The sequence below is a fragment of the Triticum urartu genome, chromosome 1A (assembly GCF_056163025.1).
Source record: "Triticum urartu cultivar PI428250 chromosome 1A, HENAU_Tu73, whole genome shotgun sequence".
Classification (NCBI taxonomy): Eukaryota; Viridiplantae; Streptophyta; class Magnoliopsida; order Poales; family Poaceae; genus Triticum; species Triticum urartu.
Genome location: NC_141873.1, coordinates 171383565 through 171393152, shown reverse-complemented (window position 1 = coordinate 171393152; position 9588 = coordinate 171383565).

Sequence of the window (9588 nt, the reverse complement as noted above, 5' to 3'; positions counted from 1 at the left end):
AACCTTCTCTTCTCTCTTTTCCCTTCTCTTATTTCTTTTTTTTTGTAAAGAGAAGGAGATGTAAGAGAGAAGAGCCCGGCTGGGCCTCCCAGCCCAGCTGCAACCTGCCAAGCCGGCTCCATCCCCGCGGCCCACCTAGGCCTAGCCAGCCTTCTAAGGCCCAGTAGCCCCGCTGCAGTCTCTAACCCTAGCCCGATTCCCTCGCGCACCTCTCTCCCTCGTTCCCTCCCAACGCCGCCGCCACACGCACGCCCCACGCATCGAGCCGGGAGAGCCCCGCTCGATCCCCTTCTTCCTCGACGCTCTTCCCCGATCCCCGTTTCGCCCTCATCTCCCTCGATCCTTTCCTACACCACCACATCTCCCTTCGCCCCTCTAGCGCTCGCTAGCCTCCTGCTCCTCTCAATCCCGCATGCGCCCGCGCCCGCTCTTCCTCCAACCCGCCTCGACCTCACTGCCAGCAGGAGCTCTGGCCCCGACCTCCGCCCGCGCTAGCGTCCTCCACGCCTCCCCATCTTCATCTCCGACAGGGAGATGCCGCCAACCTCCGCCCCGCGGCCCTGGCCTCCGACTGCACCAACCCCGGCACCGGCCTGCTACCACACCTCCCTGCGCCGGCGACTTCCGCCTCCAGGCATTGCCGGCGAGCAAGCCGTGCCCAGAGCATCTCCTATTTGTCCCCTCCCCGCCATGGGACCCTGCAGCAGAGTACCACGGCGCCCATCACATGCGCCTCCCCGAGCAGGAACACCGCCTTCCCTGCACCCGTGCTTCGCTGACTGGAGCCGTCGTCCTCGACCGTCGCTAGCACCGCTGCCCCGCCTGCGTCCTCGACCACCTCCCTCACGCGCTATCAAGTTTCTGGAGCTGCTGGTACTATTTCTCTTTTGCTGCTGCATCTCCGGCCTTCTGCAGGCGACCGCGCCCGGTGTCTGCGATGCCTGCTGTTGCCGCTATTTTCTTTCCCTTTCAAACGAACGAGCAGCACCTTCGGGGGTTTTCGCCAAGTTCTTTTCCATAGGCTCTCCAAGATCAGGTTACGCTAAGAACCGTTCGTGGTTTTCGTCAAGTTCGAGCGCAGTTGAACGAGGGCTTTTGCCTTGCTCATTTTGGGACGCGACAAGTTCCTCTCCGAAAGTACGTCTACATGATGACCTGACAAGTACTTTTGCCCCGAAGATGTTGGAGTCATCAAGTGCCTCTCCGAACGAACGTGAACGACTACCGTCGCCGTGGATCCGACCAGTACCCTTACAACAAGTGTACCTCTACCGCCGTCTTCGGAATCGCTAAGAACGTCAAGTACCCTTCGAGCTATCAATATCGCAAGCGCCAAGTAACACGATGACCCTGAAGACTTCGATTTCGACAAGTCCGATGATGCTCTTGTACAACAACGTTGCCGAGTCCAGGACCGGCAAGACCGACGACGCGGAACGCCAAGTACCCCTACGCGCGAAGACGCCTAAGACCATTTCGGGATTCATCAAGTACCACTACCGTCGATCCTCGAAGACCCCGTGGACGTCAAGTTCCGTCTCGTGACCCCGAACCTCTACAAAAACGTTGTACGACTACTTCCGTGGCCAAAGACCCATGTACAACTACCATCGCCGTGTACGACTACCTCCACTACGAACGTCCCGAGAATGTTTACTTCCTCTACTTTGCACCGAACGAGAACTGTCCCTTATGCACGCTCCGAAGGTATAACCCCGAGACGACCGCCCGTGAACTAATGCATGTGTGATGTATGAGATGCTCGTGCTTGCTCCGTGCTTGAATTGTCGATGCACGTTACCCCTCTTTTTCCTTGTTACCGTCGTCTCGTGGGACACCCGGAATCCGGGATCACCCCACCATCTTTTGGATGCTCCCGTCATTTTTCCTTTTGCACAGGTATTTCCATGAGCTACCGGAACCGTTATCGTTGCCGTGGCACCACTTTCTTTCCACCACGGTGACAAATGGTTCTTAATGCTCTTTTCAACTTTTATTAAACATTACATAAACTTGTTCATGTCATCCACATCATGATAACAACAATTAAAATGTTTAAAATTGTTGTTTGCTTTAAATTGCTAATGCACATGAGGAGTTTCCGGATTTGTTGTTTGTTGTTCCAGCCTCATTTAAACTTGCCTAGATAGGTAGTTTTCTTTTGCTTCACCTCTTGCCATGCTAACCAACATTTAATATTGTTGAGTATATAAACGGGAGAGAACTAAATAAGTCATGTGGTGTTTTCTTCAATATGTATCTCCATTGCATATTGAGCTCCACTTAATTTGTAGTGTTGTTTGTTGCACTTTGCCATGCCATGCCTCTTTAAACCGGACATGCATCATACTTGATTGTGCATCATGCCATGATTATGTGATGGTTGTTTACCATGTTGTTTGCTTCTTTCTGGTGTTGCCTCTTCCACTAGTAGAAAACAGGGCTTTGGTACAGGCCGAGGTGGCCCATTAGTCCCGGTTTAGTCCAGAACCGGGACCCATGGGGCCATCTATCCCGGTTCGTGAGGCCAGGGGCCTGCCGGGCCTCGTGGGGGCATTGGTCCCAGTTTGTCATGCCCCTTTGGTCCCGGTTGGTGGGACGAACCGGGACCAATGGGCCTCGCTCCTGGCCCACCACCATTGGTCCAGGTTGGTGGCTTAAACCGGGACCACAGGCTTCCCTTTGGTACCGGTTCATGCCACGAACCGAGACCAATGAGGTGCCTATATATACCCACTCGCCGGCGAGTAGAGCACTCCACACTGCTCTGTTTTTTCTGGCCGGCGAGGGGAGAGCTTTGTGGTGCTCTAGCTCACCTCCTATGCACATGAGGTGTTCGATGAAATGCCCAAGCCACACTAGTTAAGCTTTCTCCTCTCGAAGCTCGACCTCAAAGCTCCATTTTCCTCGAGATTTGTCTAGGTTTAGCGGCCCGTCATGTCCCACTCCCATCTTCACCATCGTGGATCGCCCGCACCGATCTCGTCGCCGGCACCACTGTGGTGAGCCTCTTGTTCTTATCTTCTTTCTGAAAGAAAAAAATCTTACTTTAGCTAGATAGATACTTGTCTAATTTTCTTATTTTTATTATTGCTTGTTATTATATAGTGCGATGGTTTTGGTATCCACCCCCGTCGGCCCTCGTCCTGGCTATGATTCGGATGTGGTATATATTATCTTTTTATAACTATTTGGTTCATTTATTGTTTATGACAATTATGCCGACCAACGTGACATAGATTTTATTTATCTAGGAGGTAGTTGAACCAGAAAATCGAACCGACCCTATTGCCGAGAGGTTAAATTTAGTTGAAGAAGAAAACAATTACTTGAAGGAAAAAATAAAAAAATTGAGGACGAGAAGATGATATTGGAGTTGCATGTTGCGGATGTCGTCGATGATCACAAGATCAAGATGGATGCAATGCGGTTGAAGATGAGAAAGATTAGAAAATATGCCATTCATACCGAGGCTTGGTATCATTATGTCGTTGGATCAATTGTTACCTTGGTTGCGATTATGATCGCATTTGTTTTCGCATTGAAATGTTTTACATAGTTTCAATGTATGGTTTAATTAATTAGATGCTCTGGAGAGCTATATGTTGTTAGATGAGAACTATGTATGTACTTTGGTTTTAATGTGATGATGAACTTCTATTAATTTGGTCACTTAATTATCTATTCATGATGTTCTGTAATGGTTTTTGACACACTTAATTATATATAATGCACATAGATGAACCGGCAATGGATGTACAATGGAAGACACACCTCCGAGTACATTAAGGGCGTGCATGATTTTCTCGAAGTGGCTGAGGCAAACAAGCAGAATGGTTTTATGTGTTGTCCATGCCCTAAATGTGGGAATACGAAATCTTACTCTGACCGGAAAATCCTTCACACCCACCTGCTTTACAATGGTTTCATGCCACACTATAATGGTTGGACGAGGCACGGAGAAATAGGGGTTATCATGGAAGACGGTGAAGAAGAAGAGGACGATGACAACTATGTGCCCCCTGAATACGGTGATGCTGCAACGGGGGAAGCTGCTGAAGATCAAGAGGAACCAGACGATGTGCCCAATGATGCTGCAACGGGGGAAGCTGCTGAAGATCATGAGGAACCAGACGATGTGCCCGATGATGATGATCTCTGCCGGGTCATTGTCGATGCAAGGACGCAATGCGAAAGTCAAAAGGAGAAGCTGAAGTTCAATCGCATGTTAGAGGATCACAAAAAAGGGCTGTACCCCAATTGCGAAGATGGCAACACAAAGCTCGGTACCATACTGGAATTGCTGCAGTGGAAGGCAGAGAATGCTATGCCTGACAAAGGATTTGAGAAGCTACTGAAAATATTGAAGAAGAAGCTTCCAAAGGATAACGAATTGCCCGACAGTACATACGCAGCAAAGAAGGTTGTATGCCCTCTAGGATTAGAGGTGCAGAAGATACATGCATGCCCTAATGACTGCATCCTCTACCGCGGTGCGTACAAGGATCTGAACGCATGCCCGGTATGCGGTGCATTGTGGTATAAGATCAGACGAGATGACCCTGGTGATGTTGATAGCGAGCCCCCCAGGAAGAGGGTTCCTGCGAAGGTGATGTGGTATGCTCCCATAATACCACGGTTGAAACGTCTGTTCAGAAACGAACAACATGCCAACTTGATGCGATGGCACAGTGAGGACCGTAAGAAAGGCGGGAAGTTGAGAGCACCCGCTGACGGTTCGCAGTGGAGAAAAATCGAGAGAAAGTACTGGCATGAGTTTGCAAGTGACCCAAGGAACGTATGGTTTGGTTTAAGCGCAGATGGCATTAATCCTTTCGGGGAGCAGAGCAGCAATCACAGCACCTGGCCCGTGACTCTATGTATGTATAACCTTCTTCCTTGGATGTGCATGAAGCGGAAGTTCATTATGATGCCAATTCTCATCCAAGGCCCTAAGCAACCCGACAAAGACATTGATGTGTTCCTAAGGCCATTAGTTGAAGAACTTTTACAACTGTGGAATGGAAACGGTGTACGTACATGGGATGAGCACAAACAGGAGGAATTTAACCTGCACGCGTTGCTGTTTGTAACCATCAACGATTGGCCCGCTCTCAGTAACCTTTAAGGACAGACAAACAAGGGATACCACGCATGCACGCACTGTTTAGAAGAAACTGAAAATATATAACTAGACAAATGCAGGAAGAATGTGTACCTGGGCCATCGTCGATTTCTTCCGACCAACCATCAATGTCGAAAGAAAGGCAAGCATTTCAAAGGCGAGGCAAATTACCGGAAGAAGCCTGCCATGCGTACCGGTGATCACGTACTTGCTATGGCCAATGATTTACACGTAATCTTTGGAAAGGGTCCCGGCAGACTAGTTGTTCCGAATGACGCTGAGGGACACGCACCCATGTGGAAGAAGAAATCTATATTTTGGGACCTACCCTACTGGAAAGACCTAGAGGTCCGCTATTCAATCGACGTGATGCACGTGACGAAGAACCTTTGCGTGAACCTGCTAGGCTTCTTGGGCGTGTATGGGAAGACAAAAGATACACCTGAGGCACGGGAGGACCTGCAACGTTTGCACGAAAAAGACGGCATGCCTCCGAAGCAGTATAAAGGTCCTGCCAGCTACGCTCTTACGAAAGAAGAGAAAGAAATCTTCTTTGAATGCCTGCTCAGTATGATGGTCACGACTGGTTTCTCGTCGAATATAAAGGGAATAATAAATATGCCAGAGAAAAAGTTCCAGAACCTAAAGTCTCATGACTGCCACGTGATTATGACGCAATTGCTTCCGGTTGCATTGAGGGGGCTTCTAATGGAAAACGTCCGATTAGCCATTGTGAAGCTATGTGCATTCCTCAATGCAATATCTCAGAAGGTGATCGATCCAGAAGTTGTACCAAGGCTAAGGAGTGATGTGGCGCAATGTCTTGTCAGTTTCGAGCTGGTGTTCCCACCATCCTTCTTCAATATCATGACGCACGTCCTAGTTCATCTAGTCGACGAGATTGTCATTCTGGGGCCCGTATTTCTACACAATATGTTCCCCTTTGAGAGGTTCATGGGAGTCCTAAAGAAATATGTCCATAACCGCGCTAGGCCAGAAGGAAGCATCTCCATGGGCCATCAAACAGAGGATGTCATTGGGTTTTGTGTTGACTTCATTCCTGGCCTAAAGAAGATAGGTCTCCCTAAATCGTGGTATGAAGGGAGACTGACTGGAAAAGGCACACTGTGAGGGGCCTCAATAATATGCAGGGATGGATATTCTTGGTCTCAAGCACACTACACAGTTCTATAGAACTCTACCTTGGTGACCCCGTATGTCGATGAACACAAGAATAGTCTGCACTCCAAACACCCGGAGCAGTGCGACGACTGGATTACATGTGAACACATCAGGACTTTCAGCAGTTGGTTGGAAACACGTCTCAGAGGTGACAACACTGTTTGTGATGAGTTGTACTTGTTATCCAGGGGACCATCTATGACTGTATTGACTTACAAAGGATACGAGATAAATGGGAATACATTTTACACGATCGCCCAAGATTAAAAGAGCACCAACCAAAACAGCGGTGTCCGCTTTGATGCAGCAACCGAGAGGGGAAAGGACACATATTATGGTTACATAGTGGACATATGGTAACTTGACTACGGACATGATTTTAAGGTCCCTTTGTTTAAGTGCAAATGGGTCAATCTGTCAGGAGGGCGGGTATAGGTAGACCCACAGTACGGAATGACAACAATGGATCTCAACAATCTTGCGTATGCAGACGAACCGTTCGTCCTAGCCAATGATGTGGCACAGGTTATCTATGTGAAGGACATGTCTACCAAACCGAGAAAAAGAAAAGATAAGGAAATGAATACATCATACGATGAGCCAAAGCGCCACATAGTTCTTTCAGGAAAAAGGGACATCGTGGGAGTGGAGGGAAAGACAGACATGTTTGAAGATTATGTAAAGTTTCATGAAATTCCGCCCTTCAAAGTCAAGGCTGACCCAAGCATCCTGATAAACGATGAAGATTATCCATGGTTACGGCGCAATAAGCAAATGACACAAGCAAAGAAAAAGTGAAGACTTTCTCCCACAACTATTATGATGATACTATGCCAACTTTGTAATAGACGAGTATGATACCATTGTCCGTTTTGTACATGCACATGCTATGTGGGTGAAATTATGATACCATGCCAACTTTCAACTTTTTCAGAGTTCATTTGAAATGCTTTAATGTCTTATGGTTCAGCCCTCGTAATACCATTATTCAAATTTTAACTATTCAAATTTGAAAACTAATGGCACTAATAGAAAGTTTATAATTTTTCTAAAACTAATGGCACTAACAGAAAATTTAAAAATTTTCTGACGTGAAAGCAAAAAGAATTAAAAAATAAATCAAAAAACAAAAGAAAATCAATAATGCAAAAAACAAAACAAAAAAACTGGAAAAAAACTATTTTTATAGTAAACTTAATCACAAACTTGTGATTCACACAAATTTCAAAGAATTCAAATTTTAACTACTCAAATTTGAAAACTAATGGCACTAACAAAAAGTTTATAATTTTTCTAAAACTAATGGCACTAATAGAAAGTTTATAATTTTGCTGACCTAAAAGCAAAAAGAATTAAAAAAACAAAAAAGAAAAGAAAATAAATAATGCAAACAACAAAACAAAAAAATGGAAAAAGCTATTTTTATAGTAAAGTTAATCACAAACTTGTGATTCACACAAATTTCGAAGAATTCAAATTTTAACTATTCAAATTTGAAAACTAATGGCACTAACAGAAAGTTTACAATTTTTCTGACCTAAAAGCAAAAAGAATTAAAAAATAAAGCAAGAACAAAAGAAAATAAATAATGCAAAAAACAAAACAAAAAACTGGAAAAAAATTAAAAAAACTGCCACCTATTGGGCCACCATGGCCTGAATACGACTAGAAACCCAACCTGGGCCAGGATTTAGGCCCGCAGAAGGCCCAATAGGCCCACAACAGTATATTGTGAGATTAGGCCCGTAAGCCTGCATTTGAGAGGAGCTCGAGAGGGCAGACGCAGTGGGGCTTATAAACCACTCCGAGCCCCTCTCAACTAGCGAGGTGGGACTAAACTTTTGGCCGCAGGCAGCGCAAGGCCTTTTGTACCAGTTGGTACCACCAACCGGGACTAAAGGGGGCATTGGTCCCGGTTCGTGGCACCAACCGGGACCAATGCTCCTCGCCCCTGGCCCATGACCATTAGTCCCGGTTTGTGCCACAAACCGGGACTAAAGGGTTGGTCCTCGTTGCAGGCAGAGTTTAGTCCTACCTCGCCAACCGAAGGCGGCTCACACCGGTTTATAAGCCCTTCCCTCTCTGCCTTATTGAGCTCCTCTCAAAATGAAAATAGATGCCCTTATAGAGAAAAGTTTAACCTAAATTCAGAGAGAATTTCTCTGAAATTCATAGAAATTTACTATGAATTTAGTTTTAATTTTCTCTATAAGCGCATCTATTCTCATTATTTTAGTAAGTTAATCACAAACTTGTGATTCACACAAATTTCAAAGAATTCAAATTTTAACTATTCAAATTTGAAAACTAATGGCACTAACAAAAAGTTTATAATTTTTCTAAAACTAATGACACTAACAGAAAGTTTATAATTTTGCTAACCTAAAAGAAAAAAAGAATAAAAAATTAAAGAAAAAAACAAAATAACATAAATAATGCAAAAAACAAAACAAAAAACAGGGGAAAAAACTATTTTTATAGTAAAGTTAATCACAAACGTGTGATTCACACAAATTTCAAACAATTCAAATTTTAACTATTCAAATTTGAAAACTAATGGCACTAATAGAAAGATTATAATTTTGCTGAGCTAAAAGAAAAAAGAATTAAAAAATAAAGCAAAAAACAAAAGAAAATAAATAATGCAGAACAAAAAAACTGGAAAAAAAACTATTTTTCTAGTAAAGTTATTCACAAACTTGTGATTCACATAAATTTCAAAGAATTCAAATTTTAACTATTCAAATTTGAAAACTAATGGCACTAAGAGAAAGTTTATAATTTTGCTGACCTAAAAGCAAAAGGCATTAAAAAATAAAGCAAAAACAAAAGAAAATAAATAATGCAGAAAACAAAACAAAAAAACTGGAAAAAACAATTTTTCTAGTAAAGTTAATCACAAACTTGTGATTCACATAAATATCAAAGAATTCAAATTTGAAAACTAATGGCACTAATAGAAAGTTTATAATTTTTCTAAAACTAAAAGCAAAAATAATAAAAAAATAAAGCAAGAAACAAAAGAAAATAAATAATGCAAAAACCAAAACAAAAAAACTGGAAAAAATAAAAGACCTGCCAACTATTGGGCCACCACGGCCTGAATACGACTAGAAACCCAACCCGGGCCAGGATTCAGGCCCGCGGAAGGCCCAATAGGCCCACAGAGAGCATAGTGTAAGATTAGGCCCGTAAGCCTGCATTTCAGAGGAGCTCGAGAGGGCAGCCGCAGTGGGGCTTATAAACCACTCTCGAGCTCTCTCAGCTAGCGAGGTGGTACT